Source organism: Canis lupus, chromosome 27 (assembly GCF_048164855.1).
Source record: "Canis lupus baileyi chromosome 27, mCanLup2.hap1, whole genome shotgun sequence".
NCBI lineage: Eukaryota > Metazoa > Chordata > Mammalia > Carnivora > Canidae > Canis > Canis lupus.
The window spans coordinates 30354995-30371059 of record NC_132864.1 but is presented as its reverse complement, the minus strand read 5'-3'; the positions used below and the strand labels follow the sequence as shown (position 1 = coordinate 30371059).

At 45.2% G+C, this 16065-nt stretch overlaps 1 protein-coding gene across 5 annotated transcripts in view; it reads right to left on the bottom strand.

Annotated features, from left to right (window-relative positions):
* OSBP2 (oxysterol binding protein 2) overlaps positions 1 to 16065 on the bottom strand; it is a 194947-nt gene that overhangs the window by 100722 nt on the left and 78160 nt on the right. The gene's annotated exons all lie outside the window — the stretch shown is intronic.

Below are 16065 nucleotides of genomic sequence, written 5' to 3'. Positions count from 1 at the left end.
GAGGATGCAGTCCCCACCTGCTGGCCAGACTCAGGCTCTCTCTTGGACTTCTCTCTTGGACTTCTTTCCAGAGCCCCTCCCTGCAGCATCTAGCATGCATCTCAGAAATGGAACAGTAAATCTTCCAAGATCCTCCATTTAAGCTAAAAAAAAAAAAAAATAGTACAGTTCTTTCTAACACGGTGTGACAATCAAAAGCTGATGTTTCACCAGCCAATACCAGAGCCAACATTTCGCTTTCACTTTTCCTTTAGGGTACAGTTTCTGAGATGGCCATACATGTCGATGGCCTCATGCCAAGCGATTTTTGCCCTTTCGTGGTATTGCATGTAGATCTGCCTGAAGCTATTAAAAGTTAATTATTCACCCCCAAAGAAGGCCTGAATCAAAAGTAAACATTTACAACTTATTAATTAACATGGTCTCTGGCATTAGAGACTCATTACACTGGAGCCATGGTGCTAATCTAATTTTACATGAAAGGAGATGTGTAATTGCAGGAGCTCTGCAAGTCTGAGCCACAGCAAAATCATTTTATGCTTCTCTTTGAATCTGTCAGATTAAATCATACCAAATGCCTTGGCTGGTTTGTCAGTCATCCCAGAGCACATTCAGCCTTTTGACTGAGGGCCCCAAGTGAAAAGGGAATAACGTGGCTAGAAGGGCAGGGCCTGGCTCTGAGCACACCATCCACCACCAGTTCTCCACACTAAAGAGGCCTGGCTTCTCTATACTGAAAGCTTCTCCTTGGAAGAAGATCTCCCATGGGATCTGGGTGGGATTCTACATTTTCAGAAATCGCCATAGCATTACAGAAACAGTAGATCAAAGGGAAGGGTATCACTCCCTTCTCCCCTTCCCCACTCAGCAGGACATTTCGCAGCTGATCAAACTGTCCCCACCACCACCCATCATTACCGTCACTTGTATTGGTGCCATACAGGCCAAGCAGAGTGTTGATACTTTATACATCCTCACAATCATCTGATTCTTCAAATAATGGAACTGGGGCTCAGGAAGATTGGGGGTTGGTTTAGATCATTTGTCCAAGGTCGTGTGGCTGGGAAGTGACACAGCTGAGACCCTAGTTTGCGTGGCTTCTGGTATTGCAGACACCATAAAGAACAAACAGGACACAGAGCTTGGCTCTGCCCCCTGAACCTCTCTAATCCCAGTGCTTCTCTCCTTTCCCACTGCCAGCATGCCCTGTCAACAAGTCTTGCCTTGTTCGGACACACTGTTTACCCTGTAGCCAGAGGAGCAAAGCTGAGAGTGCCAGGCTCCAGAGTAGCACCTTTCTGGGAGACTCAGCCCTTCTTGGGATCCAGCAGGGAATGTGGCTGGGAAGGCCGTTAATCCATGATATGGCCCCTCCAACCTCATCTTGGGACATGCCCAGCCCATCCCAGCCCTCCCTGTCTGGGCTACTCTTGAACTATCTGTAGCTCTCAAGACCGTCCTGCTCCTCCCCACCTCTGGCCTCATTTTTACTTTTAGTCTTTGTGCTTCATCAGGCAAATTCCTCCTTAACCTTCAGGACTCAGCTTACACATCACCTCCAGGCAGCCTTCCCTGACCTCCAGGCAGCCTTCCCTGACCTCAAGGCAGCCTTCCCTGAACTGGGGGCTAGGTACCTCTCCTTCTGTGTCCTTTGCTGGGACATATACCCTCCACTGTGATTTTTTGTTGTCTGCCTCTTCACAGCAGGTATGAGATCCACAGCAGCAGTGACTCATTTTGTTTTCCATTAAATCCTCATCTCCTAGCATTGTCTGGCACAGAGAGATGTGCAGTAAATATTTATTGTATACTGACTTAAAATATACTAAGCTCTATAAAGTTTAGCAAGGAAGCAAGTTTCCTAACTCGGAAATATTAAACACTGCTTTAGATATACAATTAAAATTATTTGGAGAACAAAACGCAGTCCACATATTCCATGGTTAAATTTTTTTTAATTTTTTTTTATTTATTTATGATAGTCACAGAGAGAGAGAGAGAGAGGCAGAGACACAGGCAGAGGGAGAAGCAGGCTCCATGCACCGGGAGCCCGACGTGGGATTCGATCCTGGGTCTCCAGGATCACGCCCTGGGCCAAAGGCAGGCGCCAAACCGCTGCGCCACCCAGGGATCCCAATTTTTGAAACTAAAGTACAGTGAGAAAGGATTTATCCAGCTAGCTGTCAAACTCTACCATAAAGCTACAGTGACCTAACTTGGGAGAGTAGTGTTCAAAAACAGAATAAATTCTGCTGAGAAAAAATGAAATATACTTTTGGAAAACATAAAAAATAAGATGCCTACCTCATATCTCGCATAAAAACAAATTCCAGAAGGACATAACTTAAAACATACTTATTAATGGTCCTTCATTGCCCAAGTGATTTGAATGGCAGCATCTTTATCACTAAGTGAACTCCTGTAAATACACAAATCTATTTCTGGAGATGCCATTCTAGTTTTAAGAATGAAAAGCAAGGATTTTCACCCATGACATGTTAATAAGCAACCACAGGCTTGGCTCTGTGAGACTATCCACCGGAGCACGAACACTTATGCCCACCTCTGAAAATGCTGTCCCTGCTTCTGAAGCTTCTCTATGGGAAGAACAGTCATTCTGCAGATACACGCGGAAGACAACTTTCAATTAACAAGAGTCTTGAGTGTTTATGGTGGACATCTCTGAGACCCATGCTCCCCTATCCATCATCAGCTTGCCTGACCTAGTAGGCGTGGCTCTGGGAAGCTTCTGGGGCTCTTGGGCAATGTTGGTGATGAAAAACAAGCTAGAGGGGGATCCCTGGGTGGCTCAGCAGTTTAGCGCCTGCCTTTGGCCCAGGGCGTGATCCTGGAGTCCCGGGATCGAGTCCCACGTCGGGCTCCTGGCATGGAGCCTGCTTCTCCCTCCTCCTGTGTCTCTGCTTCTCGCTCTCTCTTTCTCTGTGTATCATAAATAAATAAATCTTAAAAAAAAAAAGAAAAGAAAAGAAAGAAAAACAAGCTAGAGAAAAAAAGACACATTCTGCCTCAAGGTGCCACAGTTTTTCTATTTCCACAATAAAGACTCCCCATAAAGTTCTTATGTAAAAATTCACAAAGGCAAAGATTTTAGGTGATTTGGGGAACAATAGTACTAGGAGTGTTATGCAGTTATTCATTTACCTTTGGACAGAAATATGCTCTCTGAACAAGCCTCCCTGCCTCTAAAATGTGGTATTTCTCATCCCAGGGGAATGAAAACAGAACCTACGTCTTCAGTAAACTGCTTTCACTGATTCCCCCATGGATACCAATGACTAGGACCCTATGTACACAGGTCTCCTACTCCTTGAAACAAAGAAAACATGTAAGGCACTGTAATGCCTGAGAAAACATACAATCCTTTTTTTTTAAAGGCAAAATGACTGTTCATCAGGAAAATGTGTGCTCAACATTTCCTCAGGTTGTCCTGGGGTGGTTGACTCCAGTGTCCCCCAGCCTCGCCCCTCTCACACTACTGGTGGTATTTAAATAGTACACCCGCTTTGGAAGACAACTTGGTAGTTTCTTAAAAAGTTAAACACATACCTACTACCCGATAACCCTGTCATTCCACTCTTCAGTATTTACCCAAGAGAAAAAGTGTGTGTCTATACAAAGGCATGGACATGAGTATTTATGGCAGCTCTACTGGTGATAGTCAAAACCTGGAAAAAACTCAAATGCCCATCAACTGAAACAGCAGATCTTCCATTCAACAATGGAATACTGTGGAACAGATCAACAGAACCAGGAGTTGGTTCTTTGAAAGAATTAATAAGATAGATAAACCATTAGCCAGCCTTATTAAAAAGAAGAGAGAGAAGACTCAAATTAATAAAATCATGAATGAGGGATCCCTGGGTGGCGCAGCGGTTTGGCGCCTGCCTTTGGCCCAGGGCGCGATCCTGGAGACCCGGGATCGATTCCCACATTGGGCTCCCGGTGCATGGAGCCTGCTTCTCCCTCTGCCTGTGTCTCTGCCTCTCTCTCTCTGTGACTATCATAAATAAATAAAAAAAAAAATCATGAATGAGAAAGGAGAGATCACTACCAACACCAAGGAAATACAAACGATTTTAAAAACATATTATGAACAGCTATACACCAATAAATTAGGCAATCTAGAAGAAATGGACGCATTCCTGGAAAGGCACAAACTACCAAAACTGGAACAGGAAGAAATAGAAAACCTTAACAGGGGATCCCTGGGTGGCGCAGCGGTTTGGCGCCTGCCTTTGGCCCAGGGCGCGATCCTGGAGACCCGGGATCGATTCCCACATCGGGCTCCCGGTGCATGGAGCCTGCTTCTCCCTCTGCCTGTGTCTCTGCCTCTCTCTCTCTGTGACTATCATAAATAAATAAAAAAAAAAAAATCATGAATGAGAAAGGAGAGATCACTACCAACACCAAGGAAATACAAACGATTTTAAAAACATATTATGAACAGCTATACACCAATAAATTAGGCAATCTAGAAGAAATGGACGCATTCCTGGAAAGGCACAAACTACCAAAACTGGAACAGGAAGAAATAGAAAACCTTAACAGGGGATCCCTGGGTGGCGCAGCGGTTTGGCGCCTGCCTTTGGCCCAGGGCGCGATCCTGGAGACCCGGGATCGAATCCCACATCGGGCTCCCGGTGCATGGAGCCTGCTTCTCCCTCTGCCTATGTCTCTGCCTCTCTCTCTCTCTCTCTCTCTCTCTGTGACTATCATAAATAAATTAAAAAAAAAAAAAAAGAAAACCTTAACAGGCCAATAACCAGGGAGGAAATTGAAGCAGTCATCAAAAACCTCCCAAGACACAAGAGTCCAGGGCCAGATGGCTTCCCAGGGGAATTTTATCAAACGTTGAAAGAAGAAACCATACCTATTCTCCTAAAGCTGTTTGGAAAGATAGAAAGAGATGGAGTACTTCCAAATTCGTTCTATGAGGCTAGCATCACCTTAATTCCAAAACCAGACAAAGACCCCACCAAAAAGGAGAATTACAGACCAATATCCCTGATGAACATGGATGCAAAAATTCTCAACAAGATACTGGCCAATAGGATCCAACAGTACATTAAGAAAATTATTCACCATGACCAAGTAGGATTTATCCCCGGGACACAAGGCTGGTTCAACACCCGTAAAACAATCAATGTGATTCATCATATCAGCAAGAGAAAAACCAAGAATCATATGATCTTCTCATTAGATGCAGAGAAAGCATTTGACAAAATACAGCATCCATTTCTGTTCAAAACTCTTCAGAGTGTAGGGATAGAGGGAACATTCCTCAACATCTTAAAAACCATCTACGAAAAGCCCACAGCAAATATCATTCTCAATGGGGAAGCACTGGGAGCCTTTCCCTAAGATCAGGAACAAGACAGGGATGTCCACTCTCACCACTGCTATTCAACATAGTACTGGAAGTCCTAGCCTCAGCAATCAGACAACAAAAAGACATTAAAGGCATTCAAATTGGCAAAGAAGAAGTCAAACTCTCCCTCTTCGCCGATGACATGATACTCTACATAGAAAACCCAAAAGCCTCCACCCCAAGATTGCTAGAACTCAGACAGCAATTCGGTAGCGTGGCAGGATACAAAATCAATGCCCAGAAATCAGTGGCATTTCTATACACTAACAATGAGATTGAAGAAAGAGAAATTAAGGAGTCAATCCCATTTACAATTGCACCCAAAAGCATAAGATACCTAGGAATAAACCTAACCAAAGAGGTAAAGGATCTATACCCTCAAAACTATAGAACACTTCTGAAAGAAATTGAGGAAGACACAAAGAGATGAAAAAATATTCCATGCTCATGGATTGGCAGAATTAATATTGTGAAAATGTCAACGTTACCCAGGGCAATATACATGTTTAATGCAATCCCTATCAAAATACCATGGACTTTCTTCAGAGAGTTAGAACAAATTATTTTAAGATTTGTGTGGAATCAGAAAAGGCCCCGAATAGCCAGGGGAATTTTAAAAAAGAAAACCATATCTGGGGGCATCACAATGCCAGATTTCAGGTTGTACTACAAAGCTGTGGTCATCAAGACAGTGTGGTACTAGCACAAAAACAGACACATAGATCAATGGAACAGAATAGAGAACCCAGAAGTGGACCCTGAACTTTATGGTCAACTAATATTCGATAAAGGAGGAAAGACTATCCATTGGAAGAAAGACAGTCTCTTCAATAAATGGTGCTGGGAAAATTGGACATCCACATGCAGAAGAATGAAACTAGACCACTCTCTTGCACCATACACAAAGATAAACTCAAAATGGATGAAAGATCTAAATGTGAGGCAAGATTCCATCAAAATCCTAGAGGAGAACTCAGGCAACACCCTTTTTGAACTTGGCCACAGTAACTTCTTACAAGATACATCCACGAAGGCAAAAGAAACAAAAGCAAAAATGAACTATTAGGACTTCATCAATATAAGAAGCTTTTGCACAGCAAAGGATACAGTCAACAAAACTCAAAGACAACCTACAGAATGGGAGAAGATATTTGCAAATGACCTATCAGATAAAGGGCTAGTTTCCAAGATCTATAAAGAACTTATTAAACTCAACACCAAAGAAACAAACAATCCAATCATGAAATGGGCAAAACACATGAAGAGAAATCTCACAGAGGAAGACATAGACATGGCCAACATGCATATGAGAAAATGCTCTGCATCACTTGCCATCAGGGAAATACAAATCAAAACCACAATGAGATACCACCTCACACCAGTGAGAATGGGGAAAATTAACAAGGCAGGAAACAACAAATGTTGGAGAGGATGCGGAGAAAAGGGAACCCTCTTACACTGTTAGTGGGAATGTGAACTGGTGCAGCCACTCTGGAAAACTGTGTGGAGGTTCCTCAAAGAGTTAAAAATAGACCTGCCCTACGACCCAGCAATTGCACTGTTGGGGATTTACCCCAAAGATTCAGATGCAATGAAACGCCGGGACACCTGCACCCCGATGTTTATAGCAGCAATGGCCACGATAGCCAAACTGTGGAAGGAGCCTCGGTGTCCATCGAAAGATGAATGGATAAAGAAGATGTGGTTTATGTATACAATGGAATATTACTCAGCTATTAGAAATGACAAATACCCACCATTTGCTTCAACGTGGATGGAACTGGAGGGTATTATGCTGAGTGAAGTAAGCCAGTCGGAGAAGGACAAACATTATATGTTCTCATCCATGTGGGGAATATAAATAATAGTGAAAGGGAATATAAGGGAAGGGAGAAGAAATGTGTGGGAAATATCAGAAAGGGAGACAGAACGTAAAGACTGCTAACTCTGGGAAACTAGGGGTGGTAGAAGGGGAGGAGGGCAGGGGGTGGGAGTGATTGGGTGACGGGCACTGGGGGCTATTCTGTATGTTGGTAAATTGAACACCAATAAAAAATAAATTAAAAAAAACAATGGAATACCACTCGGCAATGAAAAAGAACAAACTTGTGATACATGCCACAATGTGAATGGATTACAAAATAGTTATGCTGAGTAAGGGAGCCAAATAGAGTAAATAGTGTATGATTCCATTTTTATACAATTATAGAAAATTCAAACAGAGAGCATATTAGTGGTTACCTGGGGAAGAGGGAGGGGCTGAACGGGAGTCACAAAAGACGGGGGAGACACTGGGGAGACAAATACGTCCATCATCTTGACTGTGGTGCTGGTTTTGCGGATGCATATATATGTCAAAACTTATCAAATTAGGCACTTTGTTATTTTTTTTCAAAGATTTTATTTATTCATGAGAGACACCGAGAGAGAGGCAGAGACATAGGCAGAGGGAAAAGCAGGCTCCTTACAGGGAGCCCAATACAGGACTTGATCCTTGAGCCTGGGATCATACCCTGAGCCAAAGGCAGATGCTCAATCGTTGAGTCACCCAGGCGTCTCTCAAATTAGGCACTTTAAATGTAGGCAGTTTACTGCAATGAAGGACCATTAATGTTTTAAGTTATGTCCTGGAATTTGTTTTTATGCGAGATATGAGTATCGATTATATCTCAGGCCAGGATTTTTTTTAAAGACGCATACGGAAGACCAAAGAAGAGTGGTTGTCCATCAAAAGGCCCTGTGCTCCAGCTGGGAGAGCTGCTACAAGCCACCAAGGCCATGAGGCCTGGCACCTTCCTGTGGTTGGATCTCCTGGTTCACTGGGGCTGCTAGCCCCACCTTCCTCTGCTAGGCAGGTCCTCCTCTCCAGTCAGCCTACACAAAGCCAGTGCATAGTCCACCGTCCACCCAGGGCCACTGTTCACGTTCCACGGATATCCTCCCTGCCCCTCACCAACTGGCTCGGACCTTTGCAGAAGAAAGAGGTGTCCTGATAGAATTCTATTTGTGACTGTAGATCACCTTCTTGGGCTGCTTTTAGGCTGGACACCAGCACTATAGCTGATAAAAACTTAACAGTTATGCTTTATTTCCCTCTCCCTGAGTTCTGATGTGATAAAACTGCTATTTCAAAAAAGCAGGAAAGCACCTGGACTTTTAGGAAGCAGCATTAACTCTCCTAAGCCTGCAGAGCTCCATGGCCATCTATTGAGCAAATGTCCCTACTCCTGGGTGTCCCCTACTAAATAACAAAGAAAATCATCCTTATGTGTTCCTGCCTTTCACTATGTTCTCATCTAGGGGATGCAAGAAGACCTAGCTTTGAAGCTGCAAAAGTCTCTGTTTGGATTTCCGTGCCACCTTGCATTCAGTGGACATTTTCCTGAGCATCTCCTGTGTGGTGGACCCTGCCCTCAGCAGTCTTTTTGAAGTAGACTGTCTAGCTAAGCAGCTAGATGGCAATCAAAATGTCATTACCTCCTAACAGTGATTTCCAAAAAGGCACCGAGGTCCTCTTCTATAAACAGGAAAATGTTCCCTCCCTCTCAATGGTACTGCTTGAGTCACTGAGATAGTGCCCCATCATGTCTTGCACAGGACCCAGCACCACCTATGGTCAGTCTCAGTACCTGGGTACAGGGAACAGACATCCCTTAATGTCTCCTTCCCTCCAAACAGCCCAAGCTCAGAATGCTCCAACCCACTTCAGGGGCTTTTTACACAGAGAAACACAAAGAGTTAGTGTGTCTGTGGGGAGTGCAGGTTTCAAAGGAGAGGTGGATGTCCTGGCCAAGAGACCCCTAGGCTCCTCACTGGCTTTTCCACAATCACAACTCAAGTTGAGGCCTGAGCCAAGGGACAGATGTGTAGCAGCAACCATGAAGTTAAAATGCAGGAATGGCTGCCTTTTGAGGATGATTTTTATATTAAAATAAAATTAGTACATGGAATTTACTCTTCGGGTTGCTTAAAAGGAGTGCACCAAAGCCTAAGGAATGGGAAGTTGACTTGACAGAAGTTGCACCCACAAATGCCAAAGGGATTTGATGAAAATAGTGTAACAGTATCTTAGTGGCCAGGGTGTCTGTACAATGGATAGTGGAAAGTCAGAGTCACAGCCCACTGGTATTTCACAAGCGTTGGCTTGTTACACAGAGTAAGGGCTAAGTAAAGCTCACTGATGAGATTTTCAGCTGTTTTTCCACTCCCTGCTGCCTTAATTTGTCCCCAGGACCTGCTACAGGATAATCACTTTGTTGTTTCAAGAAGAAATGGATCACTGTAGCATATTTACTGCAAAAGCATTGGTACTGCCATCTAGAAAACAATACGAGATGACTCAGTTTTCAGATAACATCAAATAACTGTGCCATTCTGCTTACCCAGGGCTGTGAGCCCCTCAAGGACTGAATGCTCAGCTTGAATAATCCAATTCAGGCACCTTCATTTGGTTTTAAATAGACTACAAATAGATTACAGTTTTTGCTTCATATTGAATGAGAATCTGACTGGCACACCAAAGTACACATCTGAATGGGAAAATGATGAGCAAAGAAATACTGAAGGATAAGAGGAAAGCCTGAGGAGTGGGAATGAGCTGTATTTCTGTGTAAATGAGGAGCTGAGAGCTAATGGGAGGGAGAGAAGACAAGCTAAGGTCAGGGCCACCCAGGTGGGCCAGGGTGGGTAGTGAGACCAGGGAAAAGAATACCCAACCACTAAAGGGGCCCAAGATCCTTCTGCCTTGAGTCTGGTCCCTGCCACTTAAGCACAAAACTGAACCCCTCCTTTGTTCCCTTGGCTCCATTTCAACTTCATTCTGGAAAGGAACTGGGGATACTTAAAAAGAAAAAAAAAAGTACTTCCCTTCTGGACCTCTCCCAGGGAAGGGCAGGATATGTGATACTTGTCAACTGGAGTCACTTCTATCTAGCTACTGCAGCAACAAGTGTACCTATGAAGTGTGGGGAGGCCAAGGCAGTTAAGGCAGCAGGGCATCAATTCCCTGAGTAAGCCGAAGTCCAGCCATTCAGGAGCAGGCCAGGGAGCAGTGCTGCCCGGGACCACCTTTTAGAAGTTTTGCCAAATGTTTATGGAATGCCACTCTGTGCTGGGCAGTGGGCAGAGAACGAGGAGAAGGTGGTGCTGGTCCTCATAGTACTCAAGCCAGATGTCCAAGCTGTTAGGATTATGCACCCCATCCAAAAATTATTTTTTATTATTTGGCCCCAATATATTAATAATAATTATTTCTAGATTATACACATGTTGTATACTTGACTTAACCCTTTATGATCTGGTACCCTCCCTCCTGCAGGGCATTCCCCTCCTTAAAAACAACTGCGTTGGAAGACAGTAGAATCAAGAGCCACAATACCACCTGCATGTCCCCTTCCACAGCCCCTCCCCCAAGACACAACTTTTCCTAGGAAAGCATCACAAAAGAGAGGATAGCTGCATGCATGGACACTATATTTATAACAGGCCATAACTGGAAGCTGTTCAAGTGTCCAGTCAAAGGACAGCAGGGTACGAAAACTAGGACTAGAAGCAAGCGTAAATATAACAACCAGGGACACCTGTGTGGCTTAGAGGTTGAGTGCCTGCCTTCAGCCCAGGGCGTGATCCTAGAGTCCCAGGATCTTGTCCCAGGATCGAGTCCCACATCGGGCTCCCTGCATGGAGCCTGCTTCTCTCTGCCTGGGTCTCTGCCTCTCTCTGTGTGTCTCTCATGAATAAATAAAATCTTTTTTAAAAAAATGACAACCAAGGCTGCAGTGCTGCTGAATATTGATACTGTGATGCCAAGTGAGATAAGATGTGTGGTGGTCACTACAACTTCAGCTGTGTGTGGGGGTGGGAGGGGTGAGATGTGACTGGGGCCCCAAAGGCATGGCCATGGCCAGAATCATGATTATGTTTTTATTTCTTCTTTTTGATGTCCTTTAATATCACAGTAATGTCTTTAATAGCACAGGAAATCAAGTTTAACTGAATGGCAGAGGATAATTATTCTCACCAGTTCTCTTTTTCCCTCTCTTCCAAAAGAGTATCAATTTCCCACCACCCAGCCTCCAGACTGATAAGCACATCTGGGAACCAGTCCCTGGCTCCACTAATGGGCCCTCTGCCTTCCTGCCCTCCAATATTATTGCCAACACTCTCCCCAATAGCTCCGAGTCCTTCCCTGGCTGACGATTCCAGGGGCTGTCACTGTGGATGCCGCAACATGGCATTTTTCTCCTACATTTGGTTATCAACTGAGGGCCTTGAGCTACCATGGCATCTGGGAGACCCTTCATCCAGTGCGACAGAGCATTTCTATACAAATGGGAAAGTAGTGGTACTTTTACTTAAGTTATGGCAAAGGACTAACGTGAATATTTCCAGGGAACACCTTCTCTTAACCAAGCCATCCATTTTCTGCTAAGGAGAGTATAAAGTGGAAGCTTTATGGGGGGATAACTTGGCAATGATATCTAAATGGGAAACATGTATTTGATCCAGTAATCTCTTTTCTAAGAATTTACCCTTCAGAAATCACACTACTGTCATTAAAAAAAAAGCACATTTCTGTGCTTTCTTTGATAATGGGAAACATTGCAAACAGCCTAAATGGCTACAAATTATCAATTTAATTCTGCTATATCCATTCAGTGGAATATTATGAACGATTAAAAATGACATTATAATTAGACATTTAAACAAGTAATATTAAAGAATTGTTATTCCAGGTGTGTTAGTGGTCTTGGATTTGTGTTTTTACAAGAGTCTTTGTTTTTTAGAGATACTCAGCAAAATGTTTGCAAATGGGACTTTTAAAAAAAAATAGAGGGGAAAGCAGATTAGTGGTTGTCAGGGGTGGAAGGAAGGGTACATAAGAAGTGACTGCTTAATGGGTATGGGGTTTCCTTCAGGAGTGATGAAAATGTTCTGGAACTAGATGGAGGTGACAGTTGCATGACACTGTCAATGTGCTAAATGCCATTAATGGTGAATTTTATGTTACATGTACTTTACACACACACACACACACAAAAATAGGGGATACAGAAGATGGGGGGAGATGAAATAAGACTGGCCATGAGAATTGTTCAAGAGTGTGTGTGTGTGTGTGTGTGTGTGTGTGTGTGTGTGTGTGTGTACACATGCATGTAACTTGCTACCAAGTTTCCATAATAAGCCATGCCACAGATATATATTTGTCAGCATGGGATGTCTATAATATGCTGAGTTTGATGAGTCAGTTGCAAAACTGAACCTTGGAAATTTCCCCTGATGATGTGAAAGTATATACCTAGGGGCACCTGGGTGGCTCAGTGGTTGAGCCTTTGGCTCAGGTCGTGATCCCAGGGTTGTGGGATCGAGTCCAGCATCAGGCTCCCTGCTTCTCCCTCTGCCTATGTCCTTGCTCTCTCTCTGTGTCTCTCATGAATAAATAAATAAATAAAATTTTAAAAAGAAAGTATATACCTAGATCTAAATGCACATCTATGCATAAATAAAATGTCTGTAATGCTGTTGAGTACAGATTTCAAAGTGGCCATTTCTGGGTTAGTAGATTTGAGGAGATTTGTATCCCTTTTATCCATTTTTCAATATGGTTTACTCTTCTCTTTTCCACTGAGTATACTTTTATAAAACAATAAAGCTTTCTTCTTAAAAGGCAGACATGTTTAGAAATACCCTTTTCACCTGTAGCATTCTGACTGGTCCTGCATAATAGCACATTCCTAACAAAAGCCGCCTGGCACCTGGCACTTACTCCAATGACAATGACTGTCTATAAAGACCACCACCCCATGGAGGGACTGAAGAGGGCCCAACTTTTGTTGGACACCTCTGCCAGTGACAACCCCAACAGTGCCCCCTAGCAACTCTTTCTCCTATACACCCAGCCTCATAGCTACCCTGCAGAGTCAGCTGGGCCAGCACTGAGGCTGTCCCCATTTCAGTGAGGATGATGCTAAAGCCAGTGCCCACATACCACAGCTGAGTAACCAGGACAGGACCCACCCCCACATGGACTCTTTTTTCTCTCAGGAACCACCCCTCTTTGGTGGTTAGGACCCTGCTGCTAGGGGCTGAGGCCAGTCCTACACACAGGGGGTAAAGACCACCACACATTGATCTTGCATGCAGAAGCAAAAACCCTAAGTCCTGTATTATCACTCACAGCCAAGTGTTTCCCGTTCCTACGGCATTTCATGTGAACAGCAGCAGCTGGAGAGCTAAATATGGTGACTACTGCTGAACTGCCCATTGCTGAGGCCACCAATGCTCCCCTGTGGTCTCTCCAGATTAGCTGCCTAGAGTCCTTCCAGATCTCCCACACTCTTGGTAATGCCCTTCAGACGGACATGCTTTTCAAACTTGGCTCTGTGAGGATCCTTGTGCAATGTATCTGAATGGCCTAAAGGCTCAGTACCCAGAATGTATGAATGGAAGGAACCCCTGTGCCTGGCCAAAGCACAGGCATCTTCTACATTCATGCATCCTCCCTCCTTCCATCCCTTCCTTTATCCACCCAACCAATAGTTGCTGCATGTCTACTCTGAGATGAATAAGGCCTAGGCCAGGATTATCGGGGAAATCAGACATTAAACAGTAAGTATACAGGGACGTCTGGGTGGCTCAGTGGGCTGAGCGTCCCTTTGGCTCAGGGTGTGATCCCTGGGACCCGAGAACGAGTCCTGATCAGGCTCCTTGTGGGGAACCTGCTTCTCCCTCTGTCAATGTCTCTGCCTCTCTCTCTGTCTCTCATGAATAAATAAACAAAATCTTAAAAAAACACAAAAAACCAGTAAGTACACAAGTAAATAACAATCACGATTGTACTGAGTGCTATGAAACAGAGGCACCAGGGCCTGGGAGCCCACCCACTGAGTGTGGGAAGCAGCCGGGCTGAGCTGGACTGGAAGGTGTCCTGCAGAAGAACACTCCTGACATAACAGCCATCCTGTTATGTCACACATCCTGTGAGTGTGTGTGTGTGTGTGTGTGTGTGTGTGTGCGACACTGCACAGCCTGTGCGGCTCACACCAGCTGTCTAACTGCCTAGGGGCTCTCGTCAGTTCTCTTCTACAGACAGGAACCTGAGTTCCAGAAAAGCAAAGGCAACAGAGGACAGTGCTCAGCTGAGACGGAGAGCCAGACCTGGCAGCAGCCTCAAAGCCGGGCCTAACCAGTCACAGGCTTGCCTAGAGCTGGCACAGCTGCCGCCAGGATGGCTGGGGCCCCAGGGCTTCTGCAGCCAGGTCCTGAAGGTGACTCTTCTGGCTGAGCTCGCAAAACAGCTATGAATAGGATCTCTCTGCAAACACAGAGCTGCCTCATCAATGACAAGACGTCCCATGAACCAGTCTGGCCTCCCCACTTCTAGCATCTAACAGAGATGAAGAAAGATGGGCAGCTGCAACTCTTCCAAGGCAGGCATGACACCATGACTGGAGAGCCTAATTAAAATGAAAATCCCATTCCTCAAGAGAGGCCACCCCCTGTCTGAGCAGTCAAGTGTTTCCGTTGTCTTCTATAGAAAAATGTGAGGTGGTGCTGGCAGGAGAGGAAAATCCACCACCCAGTCATCTAAAAGCAGAACTCGCCCACCAGAATCCCAGCGTGCAGTCTCCGTCCTGGCCCCACATGAACCCACTAGGATGATTTCTTCTCTCTCTATAGGGGGCTGCGCCCAAGGCTGCAGGAGCTGAGCAGCCAGAGGTGGCCTGCATTCAGCCTGGGGCTCTGGCCTCAGGGCTGCCTGTTGGCCCAGCTTCGTTCTTCCCTACTCCCACCTGGACAAAGGCAGCCTACAAGCATGCAGCCCTGTACACACAAAACATCTGAGTGCTGTACCGAATGTTCTTTCTGCATCCAGGCATTAAAGGCCTGTGCATGGGTACAGCCTTTGTCCTTTCCATGGGAGGAGAAAGGACCCTTGATGTGGGAGCCCTTGCAGAGTAATGCCAGCTAAGTTTGCAAGGGCAAACCCAGGCCAAGTACTGTGAAGCCTTCCAAGGAGGTGCCCCTACAAGCTTCCTTTGGGAGATCATGAAAATGGCCAGGCCCTGCCCCTTGTCCATGCTCTTGCCACCCTCAGGTTCAGCCTTGGTTTCAAAGCTAGTGCTGACCTCATGTAACAGCTCTACACCAATTGTTATTAAACTTTTTGTAGTGGAATCCATTTTTCAAACAGATATCTTCACCAGAGACCACCAGACACAGAACAAGGGAAGCTACTGAGTCTGACAGAGTGGAAGGGGGTCAGCCCAGAGCCCACCACACCAGCCCAAGGTGCAGGAATTACTCTGAGGCCCTGGGATGCCAGAGCCATTGTGCCCAGTTGTGCCACATGAGTACCAAGCTGCTGAGAGCCAGCCTCCATTGGGCCCAGCTCTTCCTGTGCTCACAAGGCCCTCCCTGACTACACAGTCCACTTGTGAAGGGCCTCCAGAAGCTCCATGACTCCCGCCCCTGCTTCCAGGGGATTTTGTCTTCTCCCCCAATGATTCCCTTCCACAATTCATGTTGTCACACCCACCTGCTCGCCTGGCCTCCCTCCAGAGCTGGGTGTGAGCTCACCATGGTTCTCTGGTCTGGGATGGATATGGGCAAGGGGCAGCCACAGAACATGTAGAACCCATACATCTGCTGTCTAACCTCCTGTCCTTTTTTTCTGC